Source organism: Camelus ferus, chromosome 7 (genome assembly GCF_009834535.1).
Source record: "Camelus ferus isolate YT-003-E chromosome 7, BCGSAC_Cfer_1.0, whole genome shotgun sequence".
Taxonomy (NCBI): Eukaryota; Metazoa; Chordata; class Mammalia; order Artiodactyla; family Camelidae; genus Camelus; species Camelus ferus.
In genome coordinates, this window is record NC_045702.1 from 64,546,183 (window position 1) to 64,558,003 (window position 11,821).

Consider the following 11,821-nt stretch of genomic DNA (forward strand, 5'->3'; position numbering starts at 1 on the left):
TCTGCTGATCCTGACCAAGTCCCAGCTTCCCAAGACTGAGCTTCTACTCTTCTTTTGAATTGTTTGATGATACAGGAATACCATTTTTAAGCTCTTTTTGGAGGTTTGTACCATTACAACATCATAGTATATTTACACTATATATGACATTTAGTAATACAAATAAGAAAAATACTTAGGTTTATAAGCTTATTAATGGACTAACTGCAGACAGCTAATTAGTATTTAAATAGGGATCTTGAGGAACATGCTGTGCAATTTGCATCAGAGCATTTGGAGTTAAGCGGCTAAAAAATTCCAGTTAACCTGTTCTCACAATTCCTGATATGTCATGTATTTGTGTTCGTATGTCTACATGTATGAACAAAGATCTTTATACTGTGAGGTTGATTATTTTTATTCATTTTCACATTTTATATCGCATACCTTCCTTGTTATGTTTAGAGCCATTAAGCATGACGCCTACTTGTAAAACTGGAATTGCTATGAATTTTCAAAGTGCTGTCCCTAATTGCTTTCCCCACGGCTAACAACACCACAGAAATGATTATAATCACCCACAAAAAAAGCAAATTAGGTATTTTAACCAGAATAGTGTAGATTAAAACAGGACTAACAAGCCTCATGTGGAAAATCGATATTTAAATAAGAAATGTCTCCTTTCTCTAGAAATGAGATTTCTCTCTAAAGATGCTGTTTGCGACTCTCACAAGCACTCAGTGTCTATATATCATGGCATTCAGCTTCCTTTTGGAGCAAAAGGAAACTTTGTCATAATGAAAATGTCACTTCCTCCTAAAAGTCTTGCACATTTAAATCTGGGGAAGTGGTGAAGCTGAAATCAAAATATCCCCTACTCTGGAAAATTTAATGTTTTTTATTGATTTTTCAAGTATGCCAGAGTAAGCATTTTACCATAATTTGTTATGGATTTTCCTCTATCCATGGAAATAAAGCTATTAACTCTAACTGTGAGCTTTAGCTTTTTTTCCTTTTTTTTTTGACTTTGTTAAAATTTGTATTATAATGTTTGGTTTCTTGCCAATTACTAGTTTCAAGCCCTTTCAAATACTTCTTTACTTTTTAAACTTAGGTGCCAGCTGTGAGAGCAAGATGAGAATTATAATGGCATGTGCAGAGCTGGAGAACTTTATTTTGAGGGAATGTCTTTCAGGCTGTGAGGCAGTGGTCAGTGTGGTGACCATGTTGTTGAACACGCAGTGGACAGCTGCCTAATAACAAACCTGTCTCATCAGTTCTGTGTCTCCAAACCGTGTGACTACGAGAGAGTAACTCTCCTGAGCTTCTGTTTGTCCATGTAGAGAATGTGGGAAATAGGTTTTCCGGGATTCCTTATCACTTAAAGAGTATAAGGGGAAAATAGAATAGTATGTATAAAAGAGCTTTGTAAACTGAACAAAACTGAAAAAAAAAAAAGGGCAGAGGCTGTTGGCATTTTCAAGGCAAACAAAATTACCAGGTAATTTAAATTTCCTGTGAATCTGGTAAATGTTTTTATTACTTATAGACAACAGAGGATGACCTGGCTCATCCAGGAGTGTCCTAAAGCCCTGCCTCAGAAACTCAGTTGTCCCAGGAGAGGAGGACTACTGAACCTTGTCTCCTGAACATCTTTAGGGCACCAGGAAAACAAAATACTTTATAGAAGTATGAGCCTTATATACAATAAAGCCTTTATATTACTTTTTTATCACAAATGACGTTTTCAGGTTATTGGAATTATTATAGACGTAATCTTGATTTGTAAGTTTTCTGATTATAGATATAACAGTGATTTAAGGAAATGATATTTCTTATAAATAGTGGTGAAATAAGAGAAAAAGTCATGTATTTTTCCCTTTTGATCATTCAAGTCTCTGAATTTCATATGGACATTCTGAAATTGAAACAAATATGTGATTATTATAGAAGTTAGATGTATTTAAGTTGAATTGTAAAGTTTAAGCACAACTGATTTTACTTTATATACATATGTGGGATTTCAGTACCATATTTATGCATTAAGTATTCAGGGTGAGATGTGGCTAATTCAGTGGACTCCACACATGCATCTGAGTGGAAGGAGACATCTGGTATTAGCCTAGAGCTACGTTATTGATAAGCAATGCCTTTGACGTAAAATAACAGGTGTTCTTTTCTTGTTGTTGTTGTTATTTGGTTTATAATGATAATTTTTCTCTACATTTCAAAGTTATTTGACTTTTTTTTTTCTTTTAGCCCTGTTGCTTTTTGATGACCTTCCAGCCTTTGGGGCTATAATCAAATGAAGGGATTAATTCTTGAATGTTAAGAGTGGAGATGGTCCTGAACGTAGAGTATGGCATATTATACCATGAAATCTCAAATAGAATTGATTAACGAATAGTTCAGTTCTAAGTCCCTTCCTTAGCTTATCAACTCTTAGGCGCCATGGGAAAAGGTTGTAAGAAAGAGTCGATCGGTCATTTGCAGTCACGTGCATCAGTCAGCAGCCACGGCCGCTCTGTTGCACACCCTCTGACGCACACTCTCTCAAGACTGGTGACCTTCTGTCTCTGGCGTCCTTAGGTCAGACCTGCAGGGCACAGTTCAGGAAGGGGAACAGCCTGGACCTACTTCAGAGAGTAGTTTATTTCACCTCTTCTGTCTCAAAAGTTCACTTCCAATCTTGCCAGATGATGGGATTCAGAGTACTAGCAGAGGCTTCTCTATCAGAAATGTTTTCCTGCAAATTTGAAGTTGAATCAAACTGTTGGCATTTACTTGCAAAACTCTCTTGATGCCAGCAGCTTCTAGTCCGTGAGAAAGGGGCTGTGTGGTCTCAGCTTCATAAACTCTGATATTTCAATTTAGTACAATGTAAACTATGCACGTGATTATTAGCCGTGTTTAAATTGACAGATACAAGCAGGACTTGCAGACAAGGGCTGAAAAATAAAAAGCAGCTACCCAGCAGGACAACAAAGCAGCGATTTTGGTTTTGTAAACAGTACTAGAAAAGACATGCCTGTTAAATGACACAACTCAAAGATTTTTCTGTAGAGCGCAGACTTCCTTCAAGAGGGGATGCACTGATTAATACAGGGAATGCACTTGAGACACAGGAGTTAAAAACGAAAGATTTCGTGAATGTTACGTTGGTGTAGTGACTATCATATAAAGGAGTAAGCAGAATAATAAAAACTGGTATATCATTGTGATGTTCTAAGTCTCCTTGCTATCCAAAAGTCCACTTTCATACTTAATGTTAAATATAGATTTATAATCATAAAGTGATTTAAAAATAGACATATTTTTAATTGAAGTATAGTCAATTTACAATGTTGTGTCAATTTCTGATGTACATCATAGTAATTCTGTTATATATATATATATATATAAATAAATATTCCTTTTCATATTCTTTTTCCTTAGAGGCTATTACAATGTATCTAATATAGTTCCCTGTGCTATACAGTAGGACCTTGTTTATTTTATATATACTAGTATCTGCAAATCCCAAACTCCCAATTTATCCTTCTCCATTCCCTTTCTCCCCTGGTAACCATAAGTTTGTTTTCCATGTCTGTGAGTCTGTTCCTGTCTTGTAAATGAGTTTATTTGTGTCATTTTTTTAGATTTCACACATAAGTGATATCGTATGATATTTTTCTTTCTCTTTCTGGCTTACTTCACTTAGTATGACAGTCCGAAGTTCCATCTATTTTGCTGCTTAATGGCATAATTTCATTCTTTTTTATGGCTGAGTAGTATTTCATTGTAAATATATACTGCAACATCATTATCCAGTCATCTGTTGATGGACATTTAGGTTGCTTCCATAAGACATAGTTTTGAATTCAATATTTTGGACACATTTTTGTGCATGGAGTGTGTTTTTTGTATGGAAATGAGGTTCTGTTATTTCTTAATCATCAATGGGCATGTTTTAATTCTAGCTTGGTTTTCCCTGAACATCTGTGACACATGCGGGTTACTGTTTTCCAGCTCCGTTGTTTTCTATTCTGAGCATGAGGACGGAATCATGTGTTAGTAAGTGTTGATATCAACATTTCCACCTGAATTCAAACCAAAGAAATATCAGATTCCACAGAGCTTTACACATCAGCTTTAGATTTTCTGTGTTTCTAGATAATCTTTCATAGCACACCCAAAAGGAGATCTTTCCTTTGAATTCTATAGTGCTAGCTTCTTAGGTAGCATTATTAATTAATTAATTAATTATTGGCCTTCATTTTGGGGGACGAACAACAGCAAAATCAAAAATTGCTTTTGCCATCTTTACTCCAGTGAATCAAAAAAAAATATAATGGAAGGCTGACCTAAAGGTCCATTTCTGAAATTTACTCAATAAATAGTCTGTTTCTGACCCATTCAATTCAAAAAGGTTAATTCTCTACCCACAAGATATGAAATTACCTGCATATTATATATACTTTTATAGGAAAAATAACCGTACAGAATATTCAAGAAAATCTAGTGTATCATCACTCACATTCTGGATGCCTCGTGTCAGCAAAAGTTCTCCCTTTGCATGCTGCTTTGCAGTACTGTCTATAAGCATACATGATTTTTTAACAAATATGTATTTATTTTTGTACCATTTGATGTTTTCCTTTTTAAAAAATTCTTTGCTTTTGGTGTTTTTTGTTCTTTTATTTTTTTGTCTTTTTCCTTAACAGAGGCACTGGGGATTGAACCCAGGACCTCAAGCACTCCACACACATCTCCACCACTAAGCTGTACTCCCCACACTGATGTTTTCTTTCCTACTTTTAGGTTAACCTAGAGCGTACACATTTTCTTAGTGGCTGTCTGAATTTCCTGCTATTTCTAGTGGCTGCATAATTAATTTTTTAATGTATAAATAAATTATTTATGGCTGATTTAAACTTACGATTGACTGTAATACCCATTATAGATGATGTCACAATGAAGATACATGGCTGCACAGGCCCCTTGCAGTATATCTGGTTTTATATAGTAACGAGATGTGTTGCTACATGCTGTTTCAGTATCTCTGGCATTCCGGCTATCTATTCCTGTTTGACAAACGACTCCACATGTAGTGACATAAAGCCACAACGATTTTATTATGCTTACGGATGTGGTGGTCAGGAATTTGAACTGGGCGGTGTTGAGATAGAATTATATGTGAGGCCTCTGCTAGGGAGACTGGAATGGCTGTGGGTAACTGAAATGATGAGTCTATCTGGAGGTTTTATTACCCACATAGCTGGCTGCTGACCTGGTATGATTCAAAAGCTGGACTCAGCTGGGACTATCTTCTGGAGTGTTCACATACAAGCTCTCCATGTGGCTTGGACGTCTCGCAGTATGGCATCTGGGTTCTGGAAGGGAGCTTCCTGCCAGGGAACAACAAGCACATAGTGTTCCAGATGTCCAAGCAGACCAAGATGTGCTACTGGAAACTAAATCACGTAGGGCTTTATAGGGACCAGGCTTTTTTGGACCTAACCTCAGAAGTCACTGGAATTCTTTCTATCCCATTTTACTGGCTGCAAGTGAGTCATTAAAGCCAGTTGAGATTCAAGGAAATTAGACTCCCTCTCTTAACGGAGGGCTGCTGAGCTCACATTACAGAAGAGCATGTTGGGTGGAAGCTATTTTTCCAGCCATCTTGGGCATGCATGGGTTGTAGAGTATTATTTCTGGTGGGAAAATATTAAATGTATATATTAACTGCTTAGTTGAACAATGGGAATGAATCTTCATTTGGGACAAAGGGTTTCTACATACCACTTTCCTATCTGGAGAAATACATGACTTTAACCCTGAAGAGTAAACCATCAACAGAATGCAGATTCCTTCAGCCCTTGTACCCAAACCTCAGAAACAACTTCTGAGCAGGGCCATAGTGTTTTTGACTTATCTCCCTTGTTTTGAGTTAGAGCCAGATCCCTTCCCAAAGCTTGCTTCTTTTTTTCCAATTATAGCAGTAAACACGCCCTGGGATGCATGCTTATCATCTCTTTCTATCTGAGGCCTGATGGCTAGGATTATGCAAAGTGCTTGATTTAGTTGATAAGTGAGTAATCCATTTAGTTTTTCATTCTTGCATGAATGCATGGATGCAAACATTTATTCCTTTAACAAATGTTTATTGAGTAGCTTTTTGCTATGTTATGTACATTGTGAACAAAGGTACCATCCTTGCCATTTTGGATTTTAGGGCAGCATGAGAAGATATTAAAACTGCATACCACAGCACACGTACACTAGCACACTGTGATGAATGCTATGAATGATGAGCGATGAGAGTGATGTGTGAAGAATGAGACGGAACCAGGCTGGTAAAGAGGTGGAAGTGAAGCATTTGAGACAAAAGACAGCATTTATTGGAAAGCAAAATTTGTAGCTGAAGAATGGAAGGAATGGAAGTTTCCATAGTGTACTGAGTGAAGACAGGAAGAGTGCAAGAACCGGGAGCAAGGAAACAGTCTGGTCCAGTGGGGTCCTGCAGGCCAGTCGAATGGTCCGAATTCTGTTATCAGCATAAAGTGAAATCATTAAATGGTCTTAAGAGGGAAATGACATGATTTGATTTATTCTTTAAAAATTCTTTGGGTGAAGGATACTTAGAGGGAGGTCAGAGGGAGTCTAGAGAGCAGCAAGGCAAAAACTCAGCAGTTCAGTTGAGAGATAATCATGGTTGGTAGGGGAGGTGAAAAGAATTGAAAAGCTTTCAGATTTATCTTGAAGTTTAAGTTAAGAATATAAATACCATCTGATATCACTTATATGTGGAATCTAAAAAAAATGACAAACTTATTTACAAAACTGAAACAGACTCATAGACATAGAAAAGAAACTTAAGGTTATGGAGGGAGGGGGTGGGAAGGGATAAATTGGGAGTTGGAGATTTGCAGATACTAACTACTATACGTAAAGTAGATAGACAACAAGTTTATACTGTATAGCACAGGGAACTATATCCAATATCTTGTATGAACTTATGGTGAAAAAGAATATGAAAACAAATATATGTATATTCATGTATGACTTAAGCATTATGCTGTACACCAAAAATTGAGGCAACATTGTAAACTGACTATACATATATATATATATATATATATATATATATATATATATATGTATATGTATATGTATATACATAGTTCACAATAGGGTTCAAAAAAAATAATATTTGTGATACATGAGTTGTGGAGAATATACAGATGTTGCCCAGAGTGGCTCCTTTGGTGCCCCTGTCAATTCTTGTTTTTTTTTTTTTTTTCAATTCTTATTTTTCATTTAGGTGTAGTTGATTTATAATGTTAGTTTCATGTGTACAGCAAAATGATTCAGTTATACATATACATACATATATTTATGTATTTTTTCAGATTCTTTTCCATTACAGTTCATTACAAGAAATTGAATATAGTCCCCCGTGCTATACAGCAGATTTATTTTACGTATAGTAATGTGTATCCCTCCCAATTCTTAAAATGATGAAATATGACAAAGCCATAGAATCATCACTCTGTCAGAGGGGGAGGCAGCTCTGGTTTGGGAAGGAAGAGGCCCTCTGTGGGCTGAAGTTGAAAAAAATACTGCCAAATCCTTAAATGCTCCCCAAAGCCCCAAAGCTATTGTGGCTTCTGGAAATGAAGTATAGATGAGCAGTGGAAGGTAAGGTCAGAGAGATAACAGCATAACACTGTCAGACTGTAAGTTACAAGAAGGACTTTGGGTTTCATTCACTTCAGAGTAAGGTGAAACGCCATTGGAGGATTTTGTACAGACAATAGATATGATCTTACAATTTTTATTAGAATTACTGTGTTAAGCCAAATTGCAGGAGAATAAGGTCAGACTGAGGGTGACAGATGAGGAGGAAAATGCAGTGTCACAGAAAAGATGATGGTAACTTGTACCAAGATACCAGTCATGGGGATGGAAAGCAGTGGTCTACGTCTAGAAAATCTTTGCTTCAGAAATAGTTTGGTAATCATAATTCCTTGCACTCTTCCAGAAAGCGTAGGTCAAAATGACATTCTGCATTTTACTGAAACAGAGCTTACCAAGCTGAAAAGGAGTTATCACACTTTGTGTTAAGATGTCAAAGAATGACGTTATCACATCGATTTTCAGTGTGAAAATTAATTTCCTCATGAAAGTCCTGAAAGAAGTTGCAAATAACTTCCAGTCATGTGCGTATTTTTTGCAATGCAAATTATATGTATCTGTTTCAAAGTAGGATGACTGGATTATTGGAGACATGCTGTGATACGCACTGCCCTCCGTTAGGGGATAACATGGACCTCATAGTGTTCTTACCTGAGATGCTTGGACGTTCTGTATGCATAGTTTGTATCTTGCTGAACCCTTATTCAAGCAAACCAATTTAAAAAAGAAAAAGTCAGATTGAGAAATATCAGCACCTAATGAATATTTGATCATTTTAAGGAATTATGGTCTTGATTTTAGGTATGATAGTGACATCATCGTTACTTTTTTTTTTTAAACACCCTTATCTTTTAGAAGTACATACTGAAAAGTTGACTGATGAAGCTACTGTAGAATGTCTAAGACTTGTTTCAAAACAAGCCTCTGTGTGTGTATATGTCTCTGTGTGTGTATGTGTGTGCTGAGAGGTGATGAACTGGGTGGGATACATATAAAGTAAGACTGGCTATGATTTTATAATTGACAGCACTGAAAAATGTGTTCATAAGGCTTCATTATGCTATTTGGTCTACTTGTGGTATTTTGCTTATTAAAAAGTCTTAAGGTGAGCTGTTACATTTATAACACAAGTAAAGTGATAAATCATCTGAGAGCCTGGCTGGCTGCTCCAGAGCATCTTGTTGTGTCATAACAATCAGAGGTGATCAGTGCAGGTCAGGGTATTACCTATAGGTTGAGAAATTCAATTTTCCAAGGCACCAGAATTAGTGGAACTTCGGTGACTGATTCATATTAATCAAGTTCAGAATATTGATTTAAAACTGGGGATACTTTTTCCTAGTGACCAGAATGCTTAGATCTTTCACTATATGTAACCCTTAGACACATCAGACTAAAAGGTTCTAGATGTGCAAGGAATGAGAGGAAAAGGATGTGACACGTTTTGAAGGCTGGGCCATCCACGCTATGGTGAGGCCTAGGGAGCCTTCCCTGGTCCTCAGCAAAGAGCACCTCACCAGGGATTGGCAGCCCAGTGTTGTTCTTCCACATTCGCTTGGTCTTCACTTGACATACATCTATTGCCGAATTTTATGTTCTTATATCCCCTTCTTTCTGATCATATTCTATGGTAAAGTTATTTGAGTAGCTTTTAGACAGATAATCTAATTCACTCCCTGACTATGGATCAGAAAGCACTCCGGCCACACGTCCATTCCCAAGGGTTTTTTCATAGGTCTCATTCAATAATTTTTGGATTTTCCTAATATCATCCTGCAGTAGTAACCGTGACATTTAGCCTAACCTTGCTGTTGTCCCATAGGACAGGGATCCAGTGTATAGATACCCTTTCCCTTGAGAATTATTTAATAACATCATTGGCAGAAAGGTCGAGTTAGGTACATGGTAATGGTGTTCACATTTTAGGTGGCAATATTTGAAAGGCAATTTTTTCTGTATGTGTGGGGGGATCACTTGGTAATTATATTAATTTTCTATTGTTGCATAACAAAGTGCCACAAATTCAGCACCTTGAAACAACATCCATTTATTATGTCACAGTTTTATAATTCAGAAGTCTGGGATGCTATGGCTGGGTTTTCTACTCAGGGTCAGACAAGGCTGAAATGAAGTTATTGGCCAGCTATGTTATCTGGAGTTCTGGGTCCTCTTCAAGGTCATTGATGTTAGCGGCAGAATTCAGTTCTTTATGATTGTAGGACTTAGGTTTCCATTTCCTTGTAGGTTGTTGAACTGTGATTGTTCATCAACGTCTTGAACCATTCTTCATTCCTTGCACGCAGTCCTCTCCATCTTTAAAGTGAACAATGGCATGTCAAATCCTTCTTGTGCTTTGAACTCTGACATCCCCTTCTGTTGCTCTCTAGAGAAAACCTTTGCTTTTAAGAGGCCTCATGATTAGATAAGACCCATCAGATATTCTCTCTATTTAAGATCAACTGTGCCACAGAACAGAACGTAGTCATGGCAGTGATAGCTCATGCTATTCACAGTGTTCATAGATGTAGATGGAACATCTTAGGAAAACCACCTGCCCAGCACAGTAATTCTAGTCCGCAGCCTGGCGTCTGCATCTAAAATGAGATTCCTGAATTAAGTATGCAGCTACTTTATTATAATTTATAAAATCTTTCTGTCTTTATTTAAAAAAACCTTCCCAAAGAGAAGATTATACTGTGCAGTTTGTAAATTTGGGTCTTTGGCTATAAACCTCACGAATGTAAATGTTATTCTATTATTGTTTTCAAGGATACACATGATTTCCTATAGATAAATTTTTCTTGTAAAATTTACCATATATATAATTTTACTCTATAATTAGAAGGAAACTGCACACAAACTCCATTTAATGTAGAAGTGCTATAGACATACAGTCATAATCACGTATTATTTCTAGTTCTCCTTCCTTGTTCACTCTCGTTATAAACTCAAAAGACCAGATGTATTACTCTCAACAACCTCCAGTAAAATAAAATGGACATTTAAGGAACAGTAACAACTGGTCTATGTGACATATCTCTCAGTCCAGTAATTAAAACTGTACATATGTATCAATATTATGTATAAGATTTTGGGGATGACAAAAGTAATATTTGCTTTATAAAGTTAGAGACAGTAATTCAGAAAGAGAAAAAACTCCATAATTCCCAATCTAATTGCTAAATTTTGCATGATTGCTAAATTTCTAAAATTGCTGAATTTCTCTAGGTGTTCCTTTCCTACGCATGTATTAACATACAGATTTACATACACCTCTAGTTATATATTTTAAAATATCATTTTAGTTGAGCAATTTTAATGGCATTTAGTACATTCACAATGTTGTACAAAACCCACTTCCATTTAGTTCCAAAACCCTGCAGTTTCCCTCATTCCAAAATAAAACCCTGTATGCATTAAGCACATTGTCTACAGTCCTCTTTCCTGCCAACCCCTGGCAACCACTAATATGCATGTTATCTCTATGGCTTTATTTTAGATATTTCCTATTAATGGGATCATACAATACTTAATATGTGTGTCTGGCTTTTTTCACTTAGCATAATATTTTCAAGGATCATCTATATTGTATAAGGATCATCTACAGTGTAGCATGTATTGATATCTCATTGCTTTTCGAGGCTGAATAATATTCCATTGCATGTTATACCACAATTTGTTCATTCATTCATCAATTGACGGGCATTTGAATTGATTCTACATTTTTTTTTGCCTATTGTGAATTGTGCTGTTAACAAATATGTGTGAACGTCTTTGTTCAGTACCTGTTTTCAATTCTTTTGGGCATATAACAGAGTGGAATTGCTGGGTCACATGGTGTTTTACTTTTTGACAAACAAGAATGGATTATTTTCTACATATAGTTGTCCAATATGCTTTATCAACTTAATATATATTAAATGTCTTTTGGTACCATTCTAGGCTTGCTTACCAAAAAAGTTCCTAATCTTTGGCCACAGATGGTGTATAGTTTTTATCATGCTTGCAATAGGGGAAAACTTTGTTCTATAGATTTCTGTAAGCCTGTGCTGCAGAGTAAATCATATGGAAGTTAATTTAAATCTGTTATAGAAAAAAAATTTGATGACGAGCGTTCAAAGAGATATGACTGTTAACTATTTGGTTAGACAAGAGAAAAGAGCTG